Source organism: Drosophila virilis, chromosome X, assembly GCF_030788295.1.
Source record: "Drosophila virilis strain 15010-1051.87 chromosome X, Dvir_AGI_RSII-ME, whole genome shotgun sequence".
NCBI classification, from domain to species: domain Eukaryota; kingdom Metazoa; phylum Arthropoda; class Insecta; order Diptera; family Drosophilidae; genus Drosophila; species Drosophila virilis.
This window is the reverse complement of record NC_091543.1, coordinates 28,608,925-28,624,531: the sequence shown is the minus strand read 5'-3', so window position 1 is coordinate 28,624,531 and position 15,607 is coordinate 28,608,925. Positions and strand designations below refer to the sequence as shown.

The 15,607-nt window shown below is 38.2% G+C and overlaps 1 protein-coding gene across 9 annotated transcripts in view; it reads left to right on the top strand.

The window, feature by feature from the left end:
• mamo (maternal gene required for meiosis) overlaps positions 1 to 15,607 on the top strand; it is a 185,282-nt gene that overhangs the window by 10,047 nt on the left and 159,628 nt on the right. For 2 of the 9 annotated variants that reach the window (XM_032439738.2, XM_032439734.2), the window contains exons 1-2: positions 2,992 to 3,140; positions 5,442 to 6,528. The gene's annotated coding sequence lies outside the window, so the exon portion shown is untranslated. The other 7 variants (XM_070211302.1, XM_070211304.1, XM_070211301.1 and 4 more) reach the window with 6 other exon arrangements.

The window sequence follows — 15,607 nt, the reverse complement described above, 5'->3', positions numbered from 1 at the left end:
AATAGAAGTGCAAGCTCCAAAAAAAATTGGGCAACTTTCTTTGTGAGATCGCTGTGTGCCTTGTCGGGGAGGGTGGGCTGGAGGGGGTGCGTAGAGCCTCGCTCTCACTCGCTCTCTCGCACTGTTAGCCCCCCTCCCCCCCCACGCTCTATCTCTTTCTCTCTGTGCGCCGCTCACTTTCTGTTTTTATTATTGCAAATTTCTGCATAGAACAAAATTTACGCCGCCTTTTTTTTTGTTTTTTTTTTTTTTTGGCGGCTTTTAATTTTGCGAGAATCCCCCCGCCCCGGCCCGCACCACACGCTTCTGGCCATCAAACACACTTGATATTTATTTCAAATAAAATAATTGAAATTAAATAAAATGTGCGTCATTTTTGCTATTTGCCTCTCGCTCTTTAGCTGCGCCTCTCTTTCACTCGACGCTCTAATGAGAAGATTTGGCATTTCAGTTCTTGCTTTTTGTGTGCCATTAGCCCCTCCCCTCAACCCAAGCCCCCTCCCACTCCTCACTCCCCACTCGTTCTAGCTACGGTTAACGAAAGTTTCGCATTTGGTTTCGATTTTCAATTCACTTGCCGCGAAAATCTTCCGCTAAAATGCTCGTGATCTGTTTTTTTATTCTTGTGAATTCTCGAATTTCGAGTCTTTGCTTTAAACATGTATTAAACAAATATGCCGTTATTCTCTTTAGTTATTCTCTTTATCGAATTTCCACTTAAATATGCTACAAATCTTGCAACTCGATCTCTTACGTATTTGAAATAATCGCTGGCATATCGATTATGCTTAGCATATCGATAACTCATGGGTGTATCGATAACATATTCCTCTGTTATATGTACAGTTTATATAGCTACAAAAATTGCTGCAGATAAAGCAAATCGTCCAAAGAGAAGAATAGCAAACATGAATTAAAACTTAAACTTAAAACAAAAACTTAGAAAAATAATAATAGTAAAATATAAAGTTTTATTTCAACTTGAAAAATGTTGCTCATAGAAAAATTAATTAAAAGTATTAAGTGTGGGAATTAAAAAAAAAATTGAGGGAAATTTATAAACCAGAACATTTTGAAGGTTAAATTAAACGAATTTACAATAGAGAAAAATATAATAAATAAGGGAATAGAAAATTAAAAAAAAAAAAACATAAAATTTGTCAAGCAAAAAAAAAAAACATTTTACAATAATTAATAATAATATTGCAACAAAATAGATGTTAGGATTAAAGAATGTGAACCTTATTTAAATTATTTATTCGATTTATTTTTTATTTCATTTTATTTTATTTTATTATTTATCCCAGCTTACAAATATATAAATTGTTTTCTATTTTTTTTAATTTTTATTTATTTATTTATTATTTTTTTAAAATATTATTATTTTCATTTCTATTTTTTTTTTTATTATTATTAAATTAAATTAATTTTATTTTTAATGTTTTTTTTTTTGTCTTTTCTTACGCAAAAATAATTTATTATTTCTGAGGCTCCTTTATAAATATAAATTTTTACACTCATTTTTGTGTTCTGTTTAATATTTTCTCTTACTTCCCATTTGCCACGCTCTCTTCTTCTTTCTAATTTGTTGCTGCTCTGCGATGCGCAGATTGTAATTTTTGTAAATTTGGTTTTTAAATATTATGTAAATAAACATAATAATTAATAATTATTCGTGTGTTGCGCCTGCGACTCATTTGCCGTTGATTGGCTCGCACTCGCATGCACACACTTACTCAGTCACACACACACACACACACACACACACACATTCGAGCACACGCACACATGGACATTGAGAGCGTATGCGCGCGTCTCTGCCGCTGCCGCTGCCGCTGTCCGTCTGCCTAGCAGCCTGTCTATCTGCCAGCCTGTCTGTGTGTGCATGTGCATGTGTCTGTTTCGCTGTGTGTGTGTGTGTGTGTGTGTGTGTGTGTGTGTTTCGCGTGTGTCACGCTCTTTGGGGCTACTGCGCTTGTGTTTGTGTGGGTGGCCACTTTTTGGGGGGCTGCTGTCGCTGCCTGCTGCCCGCTGCCCGCTGCCTGCAGCGACGTCGGCTTTGCCGATTGCAGCGGTGCGTCGCTGCCAAGCTTTGAGCTGCGCTCAACTTTTGAGCGCTCAGCCAGCGTAGCGCAGCGCACGTTTAGAATCGTGGCTGCTGCTGCTGCTGCGGCTGCGGCTGCTTCTTGTTCGTTTCTTTTCTGCTGCTATTCTTTTTTTTTTTGCTTTTTGCATTCTGCGCGTCGCTGCGTCTCTTTGTGTGCATGTGTGTGTGTGTGTGTGTGTGTGTGTGTTGGTGTGTGTGTGCTGTGTGAGCCTGTCGCGCTGCCGCTGTTGACGTCGCCGCCTGCCGCGTGGTCCGGCGACGTTCAACGTAACGTATCGAAAACGTATTGAATCATAACAGATCCGCACGTTGTCGCGCACGTACGCAGCTCGCGGAAGAAGCAACAACAAACCGACAACAACCAACAACAATCGAGAAAACACACAACAACCAAACAAAATCATCAAGAGAAAATTCTTCAAAAATCACCAAAAAATAAAAAAAAAATAAAAAAGAAACAACAAATTCAACAAATTTAACGCAATTTTCTAAGTTGTTGCCGCAGCTCAGCGAAAAAAAAAAAGTAAAAGAAAATAGGAAAAACTCACGAAAATTCTGCACAAAATAAAGAAAATCCAAACGCGTCGCGCGCGAAACTGCAAAAATTCAAATTTTGCACCAAAAACAAAAAACTAAAAAACTGAATTTTTTCATTTTTGTTCGTTTTTTTTTGCTGTGTTTAAAACCAATTTTTTTTCCTGGTGCGTAGTGAAAATATTCGAAAGAAAAGAAAAAAATATCGAAATAAAATTGAAAAGTTATATATTATTTTGAGTAGCAAAAATTCATTTGTTGTTTGTTAATCAAAAAAAAAAAAAGATACAAATTATCAAGAAAAAGCAGTGAAAACATTTTGCAAAAAGTTTGCCAAGTTTTTAATTCTCTTCTTTTTTTTTGGAATTTTTTGAAATTGTGAATTCTTTTGTGCGCAGAGATCAGATCCAAGACGAAGCGATCAGATCCAAGTGAGCGACAGAGACAGCGTGCGTGAAAGAGAGTGCGAGATAGAGAGAGAAAGAGAGAGCAAGTGCGTGTGAGTGAGAGAGAGAGAGAGAGAGAGAGAGGGGAACGCCTTGCCGTCGGCCTTTTGGAAAACTTTGTTTTAGCTTTTTGTCTTGTGTCTATAAAAAAATGCAGTGCCCAGTTGTGCAGAGCCCGAGCTATATATTTATATATATATACATGCCCTGAAGGATATGAGCCAAAAGTTAGATCTGCAGAATTTTGGCTCAAGTTAAGATCAAGTCTAAGCTTTGGTTTCTGATGAAGTGAAATAAGTTCCCAGGCAGAAAAACAAACAGCAACAGAAATACGAAGTTTCGCATATTAAAACAAGAATTTCTCAAACGGAACTTCGCACATTTTAAGAAAAGCTCGAACTAAATAAAAGTTAAAAACACAATGCGCAACGCGAGAGACTTCATTTCAGTTTAAGTAAAAAAAAAACAATTTGTTCAAACATTTAATTAAAACATAAAGTTAACAAATACATATTTAGTTAAAAGGAAACATTAGGAAATGTTTTTTTTTTTTAGATTTAATTAGAATGAAAATTTAAAAGATTATAAAAATTTGTTTTAATATTCAGTTAAAGTAAAAATCTTAAAAAAATATATTGAACAAGAAATTTATTAAAAGAAAATTGTTTTATTTTAATTTAAAAAAATTAAATCCCAGACTTAAAAATAGTTTAGGAGTTGAAAGAACCAAATGGATATTCAAATAGTTCTTAAAACAAATGTCTTCAAATATGAATATATTTATATTTATTCTTTAAATATTTGGTTAAATATAAAATATAATAAATATTCAATTAACACAATTATCTGAAATACAAATGTATATATTTGAATATTAAGGTACACAGAAATCTTAAATACAAATATATATATATATTTAAATATTAAACAAAAAAATTAATTAAAAAATAATTAGATTTGCAGATATTCAAGTGAAACAAAAGTTTTCGTATTTTTTGCTTAGAATATATATGTATATAGTTATTGCATTTTATTATATATACGTTCATTTTTTGTATATTTAAATTAAGTACAAAATTAAGGAAGTGCGCAATTTGTAGAGCTTTGTGGAACTTATTTCATCAGAGTTTTGAGTTTCTCTCTTTTCTTTTGGTTTTCATTTAGATTTCCAAAGAAACTGTTAACGGATTCTGTTAGACATTCTTTTTGCTGTTTTACAACACTTGAAACAAGTCTCCTTGGCACAACATTTGCGCACGATCATAACTGTAAATGGCCGAATTGAGTTGTCAAATTTCCGCATCAAAATCTTGAGCTATGTTGCCGGATTGCGCTCCAGTTTGGCACTGTTCTTCACAGCTGAGCACAGGTCGCATTTGCCCTCCCCCCCCCACTACCCCTCCCCCCTTCTTGCATTTACTGCTCCCCTGGCAAGATTACACATATTACGCATACGCCGCGCTGACCGCAGCGACAACATGCTGCCGCCGCCTGTCTTAGTGTCCATTTGAGTTAGTTAGTTGCAGCTGATTTGCGTGCGACGCTCACTCGCAGCACAATTGAGTGAAAGAGCGCGCCAGCGAGTGTGAGCGCAAGAGCTGGGCAGCGCGAGAGAGCGCGCTGCAAGCTGCAGCTGCTGCTGCTGCTGCTGCTGTTGCGTTTTTGCTCTTGACAAAGCGCGTGCGACGCTCTTAAGGCTCGTATACTCACACTCGCACACACAAACAGACACACGCACGCAAAGCGCTTGCAAGGCGACGTCGTCGTCGGCGTCGTCGTGCTGCGACCGAAGCGCACTCGCACTCGCATTCGCTTCGCTCGCAACATTGACGTCGACGTCGACGTCAACGACGACGCCTGCTGCTGCTGGCTCTGTCGTCGCCTTCGTTACGTTTTGCACGTTCTTTGCGCTTTGGACTTTCGCAGAGATTTTACACGCGATGCGATTGCAGTTCTTGCAGACACCTTCATACGTTCGTTCGTTCGTTTCACTTGCAGCGCGGCCGCATCGCACAGCAACAACAGCAGCTACAAACGACATGAAAGCAACAACAGCAACAACTGAAATTTTAAGAAATTATGAATTGATTTAAACATAAATGTTGATAATTTATGCATTTGTTTGTTGGTTTTTTTTTGTGCTGCGTTTGTTGCTTGTTCTTGTTGCGCGCGCAATTTGTTTGTGTGCGTGCGTGCGTGTGTCCTTAAGCGCCGCTTGCAACATTTATTGTTGCACGTTTTTTTTTTTTGTCTGTGTTGGTTTTTTTTTGTTTGTTTGTGTCTTGTGTGTTTTTAGCGTCGGCAAATTTGCTAAAGGCCAAAAACAAATTTTACAAAAATCTATCTTTTTGCAGGCATAAACTCAAAACACAATAACAACAACAACAACAACAACAACAGCAACAGCAACAACAACAGCAACAGCAAGAGCAACAGCAACAAAAATGTTTTATAACAAAATTCATAACAAACACAAGCGTTTTTAAGCAACAAAAATTTACACAAAATGCAAATAATCTGCAAAATATAACAACAACAAAAAGTAAGGGAAAATTATAAAGCGACAAACAAAACAAACAACTCTGCAATGCAACAACCAGAACAACAACCACAACAACAACAACAACTGCAACTGCAACTGCAACAACAACTGCAACAACAACAACAGCAGCAAACGAATGCAATTCAACGCAGCAGCCGGCGTGTGTGTGTGTGAAAAGTCAAGCAACAACAACAACAACAACAACAGCAACAACAGCAACAACAACAATAACAACAAAACGAACAACAACATTTCGTGCCCAACTTGCGACAATTTTCATGTCTAGTTTGGATTTTAATTTGCAGCCCTTTAACGCTCTTCTTCTTCTACATCTTGTTTTTTTTTTTTTTTGTTTTTTTTTTGAACAATTTTCGCAAGCTGCATTTGGTTAACATTTGCCACGCCTGCCACGCCCCTAACTGCCCGCAAAATGCTATAAAACAAAATTTGTTGTCAAGTCGCAAAAATTGCAAAATTTTCTCAATTTTCAAGTTTTTGTTTAACAAAAAACAACAACAACAAAAATCCTAAATAAAAGTCAAAGCAACAATTTTGGGCCCATAAAAACCGAAAATAAAAAATATAAAATCAAAAGCTAAAAAATTGAACTTTTTGAGAACATCTAAAGATTAAAAAAAAAAAAACAAGCAAAAAAAAAATATGAACAAAAATTTTGTTTTGGTTCCGCAAGCAAAAAAATTCACTTTCGAACTATTTTGAGAAAAACCTAAAAACAAGCATAAAAAAAAAACAAATGCAAAATAAGCAGGCAGCAAGTGCAACAACAACAAGAATATCGACAACTACAACAACAACAATTGCAGCAGCAACGACAACAACAACAACAACAAGCAGCATAACAACAACAAAGTATTAAACTGCGGTGTTTGGCGTTTATGGTAAGTCAAATTCGTAAAACAATTTAGTCAAATTAAAATAACTATTATGAAATATTTGAAAAATGCACAACCTTTAATTGAAGTTGAAGCAATCATTTTTAACCCTGTCGAAAGTGTAGAAATTATACGAAATGCTCAAATTTTGGGCTTGTAAAATTTTGAGAGTCCCGCTTTAGGCATAAACATACTTCTTATATAAAACTTTCATGTATCAACACGGACATTGATGCATTCGCCTAAGCGCATATTAAAAATTGCAGCTGTAGTTGAACCAGCTACTTCTCACTTGTTGGTTCGACGCTCAGATAATTAAGTCATGCAGTCTCTTTAAGGCGACGCTCAGTACTGGGATTGGCGTTGTGCGTTGATCAAGAAAATATGAGTCAATCGATTAGACTAACTACTATATATATATATATATATATATATATATATATATACACAGATATATGTACAGATATATGTATATGTATGCAAAGCTATTACCATTTCATATTACATCAATATATATCTAGGCATCTGTTAGCTAGAAACAAAGAGTTCAGGCTTTCGTGTCTTTTGTCTTCTGCGAACATTTTGAACTTGTGGATTAACAAAATATCACTCAGATTATCTAAACTTTATAATATATATTTAAGTATGTAGATAGATATATATCTTGATGTTGTTAAATATAATTGTTATTCTGTAAATAACTTCAGAATTTCACAAAACTCAATTTTATTAGCAAAGCTACACAGCTGAATTTAAAAGAGATCCAATAAAAAAGTTATCCTTATTATAAATTGAAAAAAGATATAATAAAAATAATGTGAGCAAATTTCTATTCTCAAAATTTGTTTGTTAGGTTGGCAACTCTAGACGAATTATGAGACATAGAGAAATAAATTTAGCATTTAAAATATGTAATAAAAAAATGTGCTAATCGAATATTAAACAAAATTGGTAGATGCATAAAAAAATAATAAATTAGCTTAATTTAAGCTTTCCTTAATTATTAGACGAACATTTGCTGGGTATTTATATATGTGAGATGATATGATGTAATATCATATGATAGGATATGATATTAGTTGATTGGATATGATTGATGGGATATGATTGATAGGATGTGATTGATAGGATATGAAATGATATGATATGATGTAATATGATATGGTAGGATATTATATGATATGTTATGATATAATATGATTAATAGCATATGATTGATAGAATATGATTTGATGTATTGGATATGATATGATTGATGGGATATGACTTGAAATGATATGCTATGCTCTGATATGATAGGGTACAATATGAAATGATGTAATATGATATGATATAGTATGCTATGATATGATTGAAAGGATGTAATAGATAGGATATGATTGATAGAATATGATATGACATGATATGATATGATATTGGTGCTTCCCTTTGGAGAGGCGCTGCTTTGGAAAGCTTCCAAAGTCACAAATTGGTAAAAAAATGAATTTTAAGTCAAGCGTAAGCGAAATTTCTGGAACTATTGCAATAATTTCTGCTTGGTTTTTTCTTTTCTCCATTTCACTTCCCATTTGTATTGAGGTATTGATAGCATTTAACAAGAAGCGGATGTGCGCTGAAAATTTGCTGAATGTTATCAAATGTGTAGCTGGAAAAGGTGAAGAAAAAACACCTCATTTGTGGGCCATAAATAAAAAAGTGCCGTCAAGTGCAAAAAAAAAAAAAAAAAGAAAAGAAAGAAAGAAGCTAAATAGCTAAACAAATGCTTGCTCAGAATTAGGAACTACTTTCGGACCGACCGACTGACTAATTCGCCTTCCGGCAACATTCTGACGAGCTAGCGAAAAGGGCAAGAATAACCTGAACAGAATAAAGAAAATGTTAATGATATTATAATAAAATACAATTCCGGCGCCTGCAGCTAGAAACAATTTTAATTGCTCTACTTAAATGAAAGCTGATGAAAGCAAGCAGCTTATAAAGAGGTTTATACACTTATAACGTCTTAATCCGCATCCAAAGTTTGTTTTAAATGTGTTGATATAATTATTTAAGCGCAGGCTCGGCTCCTTGAAGTTTTCTGCTCTGGAATGTTCTCTTTATTAAAATTTGTTTCATTTCCAAGCGTGTCTGTGGAATGGCAAAGCTGTCTTTAGCTTTGAAAGCACATGAAGTATTTATAATTTTCAGCTGAGAAACAGTGTTCCATTGCCAAACGTTCCCATCTATATGCATTTGATAAATTGCTTTGTCTTAATCATTGAAACTGCATGAAACACTCATAATTTTAGCCTTTCAAATGGTGTTCCATATCAAAACGTTCCCAGCTATCTGTTTTCAATGAAAAGTGTTGGTAAACAGTTCGTTTCTCGGTAGTCATTGTGAATAGCAGGGCTGTGTTAGGCCTTGAAATCGCATGAAACATTTTAATATTCAGCAAAAATCAGTGTTCCATTTGCCAAAAGTTCCAAGATATATGTGACTGATAAGCTAAGCTGTCTTAGTCTATCAAACCCCATAAGCTATATGTAGTTGCCCGCTAAGAAATAGTGTTTCATTTCAAGTGTTCCCTTTGAGGAATTGTTTTATCACTTCGGATCACTTCGTTGTCCGATTGCCATTGTGGAAGGCAGAGCTGCGCTAGCTTTGAGATCCTCCAGAATCCCTTTGAATATTCCGCTAAGAAGTAGCGTTCCATTACCAACCGTTCCTAGCTGATTGTCATTGATAAATTATTTTATTAATCACGTTGTTGTCCATGGCCAAGCATTTCCACGCAAACACCAAAAAGTTGTCCAGCTTTTGATTTGTTCTTCATTTCCTGATCTTTCCGGCCGTGCTTGGCAGAGTTCTTCGGATCTTTCGCTGATTCGCCATTTCTCGAGTTGTTGCTTTAGCTAATGATTGTATATTTTGCATTCCCATTCGTTGCGCAAACTCAGTAAAATACTTTTCACACCAAATGCCGCGTGCAATTTTGTTGCAAGTTTATTGAAAAATTGCTTTGCAATTATAAATATTTATAAACGCCCACGCACGCCGTCACAAGTCGCAGTTGCAGTCGCAGTCGGAGTCGCAGTCGCAGTTGGAGTCGGAGTCGGAGTCGAAGTCAAAGTCTTGGAGTCTTTGGGATTGATTGTGGAACTGGAATTGAGACGGTTTTATCTGGTCTGGACTCCTCTTCAGCTCACCAGCTGAGCTCTCCCTTGGTCCCAAATGTTTTTTTGGTGCGTGTTTTTCGCATGCGCGACGCTCTAGCTTGATTTTTTATTATTATTGTTAGCCTTTTTTTGAGTTGGCAAAAAAAAAAAACAAAGCTTCATTGAATATTCGCATAATTGCATTGCTGCATTTTGAAAGCTTTCCTGCCTCGTGCATTTGTGCAGCTAATGAGCAACTGCAGTTGAACTGAGAGAGCCGCAACTTTGTCTTCAGCTAAATGCTTTAACCTGCCCGGCAAGATGATTTAGGTAGACAATAATATGTGCATAGGGCAGAAGTTGTGCATAGGTTTATGCTCCCGACACGCAATTCAAGCTGTGCTTATGAGTGCTTATGAGGCTAATGAGTACACGTATTTAATGCTTAGCTCGAGCTCGAATTTAATCAGTCACATTAATCATCTTGGCTATGAATATACATAACTGATTATTGGGGGATTCGAGTTGCCAGCGAAACGTTGACGAATGCTGCAAAAAAAAAGTGGATGCTCATAAATATTACAGCTTATAAGAGGCTGCCAGTAAAACGTTGGCGAATGACGCGAAAAGAGAATGGTAAAATAAAAACTTACGAAGCCACATTTCAAGTCGATTTATGTGTACACTTAGATTATGGATAAAGGCGTATTAGCAACGATAACTGACTATGTTTCCAGTAAAACGTTGGCGAATGACTCAAAAGGAGAAATTATCAATTAAACAGATAAGCTGCGTTGCCAACTTCGATTCAGATGTCGCATGAAATAACGGATAGAGGGATAAAAACGAATGAATGGATAAAGCCGTAAAAACTACGATAACTAACTTTGATGCCAGCAAAATGTTGGCGAATGCCTAATCCTAAACTAATCCAAAACTAATGATCTTTTGGGACTTCTCATAAATCATACCAGCTAATTAGAGTCTTACATATTGTAGCTGCCAGCAAAATATTTGCGAATGACGCAGAAAGAGGAATTATCAATTAAAAAGCAAAGCTGACTTTTCTGCTCGGGCAACGTTTACGGACTTGCGAGCAAAGGCAAACGGGTGTGAGCTTTTAAGCTTTCAGACTTAAAAGCTTGTACCCAACAGGCAGCCCTTAGCAATGCTGTTTGAGCTTAGTTGTCGTTTATATTTGATATTAAGATAGTTTATTTGGTGATTTAAAAAGGGAAGCGTAGTTTTAGATATGCGGGCGGCATAGATATAAAATGCTTTGATTGCATTTGGCACACGTAAACGGGCAAATGGCTGTTGCAGTTCTACGCAAATCAATATAATCCAGACGGTGAAATAAAACTACATAGACATATTACGCATACGCCGCGTGGTGCACAGGATATAAAATAACACACACACACGTACGTCAGCTGCAGTGGCAAATTAAACAATTTTTAGATTCAGTGTTGGCGATTTCCTTTTCTGTCTGGCATCAAATGCAAAAGCACACACGCACACACACATCAACATATCTACGTCTATATATATGTAAAGCTCTCTATATATTTATATATATATATATATATATATATATATATGTGTGTGTGTGTGTGTATTTATTTATATATACTCTTAGGGTTTGTATCTATATGTCAGACGTATGTAAACGTCTATATTTGCATTTGACAAAATAAGTGCAAGCAGCGGCTGCGCCAGGATCACGTCCAAAAAAATAAAACAAAAAACAAAAAAAGGGCAGCTCGTGCCAGGTCAGGCATCAAGAACCTGGCAGGACCTGCAACTGTGGCATGTGGCAGCTACTACGTGGCGCTGGCAGCCAACGTAATTTGGTCGCGTTTTTTTACGCTCTCGCTTATTTTGTCAGTGGAAAACCATTTTTGTTTTCTTTGCTGTCGCTTTTCTCATTGCGAAACTCGCACTTCAATTAATCAGACGCTGCAGTCGACGTCGCTGCCCGCATCAGGGGTAGTCCCGCTTCTGGACTTTCTTTATTTCTATTTTTTTCTCAGTTACGTGTTTTTCGGTCCGCAGCAAAAAAGGGTTTCAAACATAAAATGTGCATAATTTTGTGAGTTTTTAATTTTTGTTTGATATTCTATTTATTTTTTTTTTTTTTTATGCTGCCGCTTTTGTTGTTATGCATCGTTCTGCATTTCGTTCTTTCTTTATTTTCAACTCTTTCCCTTGTTTTTGACAATTTGCTGTGCTCCCCATTCTCTAAGCCCTTGCCTCGAGCACCCTAAGTTTCAGCTATGCGTAACTGTACGCGTTTTATTGACGCGTTTTTGTGAAACGTTTTACGGCAAAAAATTGCGTTAATTAAGTAAAATGTTTGATTTGCACAGAATATACTGTGAAAGTTAAGTTGTGGGAATTAGATGTGCATAAAGAGATAAAATACAAATAAAAAATTAATACTTATGTAAGGTACACAGGTGTCAAGAGATAAAATCCAAATATACTCCAAAAAATCCCAAGGAACTCAGGAACTATAAGAGCTGGGCTGCTCAAATTTGGTATGTGGATGCTTAAATATTATATTATTCCAAATTTCGTCAAATGTTGCATATACGTAAACAAACAGCGCACTTATATAAAAGATATACACTCAATGCCACATGGTATGCCTGCCACAGCTTCAGCTTCTTATAAGCTTTAGTATTTAAATGCACGAATTAGCTGCAGGCGCAGACTTAAGCAACGGCTTCTGGCAATTTAAGTGCTAGTCCTAGTTTTAGCTACAGCTTTGCAATTAATCTGGTTGTCAGTTCATGTGGCTGCCACAAGCGGAGAGCAAACAAATGTGCAACGCGCGCTGCGTCTGTCGCGCATTCACAGTTCATAATTCAGGATTTTGTACGGCGCCCACGCCCTGCGCATGCGTGCGAGCAGATGATCCCGATCCCGATCCCGATCCCGATGATGATCATGATCATGATCATGATCTCAGCTGAGCAGCTGAACGGCAGAAGGGGCAGCGGCTGGCCGAGACAAGTGTCAAGTTTATGAGATCTGCAGTTGCAGTTGCTGTTGCAGCGCAAGGCGCACGAACAGCGGCTACCGGTTTTGCGGCACACACTCACACACACACAAACACACACACACACACACACAGACAGATCAATTATGATATAATTATCTGGACTATTGACAGCGGCCCACCGAGCGCCGAATGCCGAGCTGCCACTTGTGAGCGTTGCCAAGAGGGGCACCAGCCATGGTCAAAGGGGTAAGCATGTACGGCGGGGCAACTGCAGGGTGTTGGCAAAGGGGTAAGCGGGGCTAGCGGGGCAAGCACAACCGTTGCCAAGTGAAATGCGCATGCGCACAAGTGTTGCTTGTCATTATGTTAATTGCATTTAAGCGCCAAGCCAAGTGGGGCAGCAGCAGCATGTTGGCTACGGGGAGTGGAGTGGAGTGGAGAGGGGTGGAGAGGGGTGGGAGGGGTTTGCGGCAAGGGGTTGCAGCGGACAGCAGCAGCGTAACTCGAAGACGCAGCTTTTATTATATTAACTTGCTGCTGCATATAATTGATGATGATTAAATCAATGCTACCGCAATGCGCGCCACAAACCATGCCGACTGCTGCGGCAAGAGGGCGAGACGGCTGCGCATGTGTGTGTGTGTGTGTGGCACATGTGGGTTTTGGGGCATTGTGTATCAAGTGTGCGTGTGTGTGTGTAGGCACAGGCAGGCAGCCACGAAATTGAAGCGTGCTGCATATACTCGTGGATGCTGCAAATGTGGCTCGCTGTTTTTTCCCCCTCTCTCTCGTTGTCTCCGTTCATGTCCCGCTCGCATTTGCCCTTGTTGCTTCTGTTGCTGCCCCATTCGCAGCTCGCAATTCGCGGCTTGTCCGTTTCAGGTTTCAGCGTCGGGCGTCAGTTGCGTAGCTGCCCTTTATTTGTGCTGCACATCTGCTCCCGGTTTAATCTTTGATTATGCAATGTTGTGGCATGCACCTTGCTCTCGCTGAGTCTCGGACTTGCCACGTACTTAGCTACTGTGCAGCGATAGCACTCCGGCTCTTGCCGCATTTAATTAAAAGATTCTTCTTATTCTTTTGCTTAATATCTAGTTTTCCTTTTTGTAGTCATTTTCCTTTGAGGTTGGCTCAAGATAACGGAATAAATAACAATTTTTTTTTTTATTTATATTATTTTATATTTATTTTTAGCTTGTGCCACATTGCATTCGCGGATGTTGCAACAATTTATGTTTTAAAGAATTTCCTTTACCTTAGGAGCTTTCGGCGTGAATATTTCTTGTATAGGAAAGACACAAGGGATAATGTACTATCATATTTGATATGTTTTTAAGATTGGTAAAATCCTTTTTTTGTAATAATATTCAATTACTTGAACGAAAAATATGCATGTTTACATGAAATGTCATCTTCAAAATGAGTTTTATAAACATTTTCAAAGATCTCAGGATCAATACAATACAGCTTATATGCAAATTTAAAAAGATCTTCACCCAAGTAGCTCAGAATCTACTTCGAAGATTGCTATGCAGCTTATATAAGAAATACGAAAGATCTCAACCCAGGCAATATATGATCTATAGTTTAGTATGCACCCGAGTATTCCAGTATATATAGCACATAGTTTAAGCACTTCAACAGGTTCGATTGCATTTGCAACTCATTAATTTCCGTTTTAATGGCTCAGCTTTTATTCGGTATCTTATTTTTTGCTGCATTTTGTGCAGGTGGCAATGGAAATTTGTCGAAAATATAAATTGCAATTTCACTTTTAATTTGGACGGTCATTGCCGCACACTTACACACAGACACACACACACACACAAACAGACAGGGGTCCATGTCGCGTCCTGCGTTCCATCATTATCATTGCGTTGTTGTTGTTGTTGTTGCTTTTTTGTCTGACTACGCTTTACGCTCTAAATACGCCAAAGATAATCAACGAAAACAAACAGCGGCAACGATGGCGACAGGGTCAGGTGTATAAAATGAATTTTTGCCAGGGAATAAAAAACCAAAAATAAAAAAACTCAAAAATGCGAGAGGGGGAAACACGCCACGGCCTGGCCAAGAGACCACATATATATCCACATTAAGATATATATATATATATATTATATATATATATAAATATATATGTGTGTGTGTGTGTGTGTGTGTGTGTGTTTGTATATACTTGGCAGCAAAGCCATGGCTGGTTGCCTTTGCCTGCTTATGGGGTTGCTTCTTAGGGTTTATAGGGGCTTAATAGGGTCTCCCCTGCCTTTTCCCGCCCCACTGCACAGAGCATACGCTTCGAGGGTTGCGCACACGCGGCCGCCAGTTAAAAACTTGCGCTGATCGCCAGCTCTGTCTGTGTGTGTGCTGGTCGCAATTTGGCCAAAATATGAAATAATATCAGCGTACTATCTGACGGAGGCAGACAGGCAGACAAGACACGCCAGACAGACAGACAGACAGACAGACAGATAGACGGACAGACTTATAGATACTGGGACTAGACAGGCCCAGGCCCAGGCTCAGACACGCACAGGCACACGACGGCGCTGGGCGGGCAGGCAGCCAAGTGGGCAGGGGGGCAGGGAGGCAGGAAGGCAGGCGGGCCGACCAACATGTTGCAATGCTGCCGTTGTAAGCGTGGCTACAATAGTTGCATAGTTGCAGCCACCACTGGCTGCCACAATGGGCAATCGCAACTGCAGCAGCAGCAGCAGCCGCAGCAGCAACAGGGAAACGCTTGAGGATGAGTAGGAGTTGCTCGTGGGCAAAGCGTGTGTGTGGTTTGGAAAGGGCGGGGGGGGGGGGATAATGGCAAACCATAATACAAAATGACAATGGCAACGACAACAGGTAGAGTGACAAATATGTCAGCTATAACAATGGCAACAACAACACGACGACAACATGTGGCAGCAACAGTTGCCTGAAGATCGTCAGG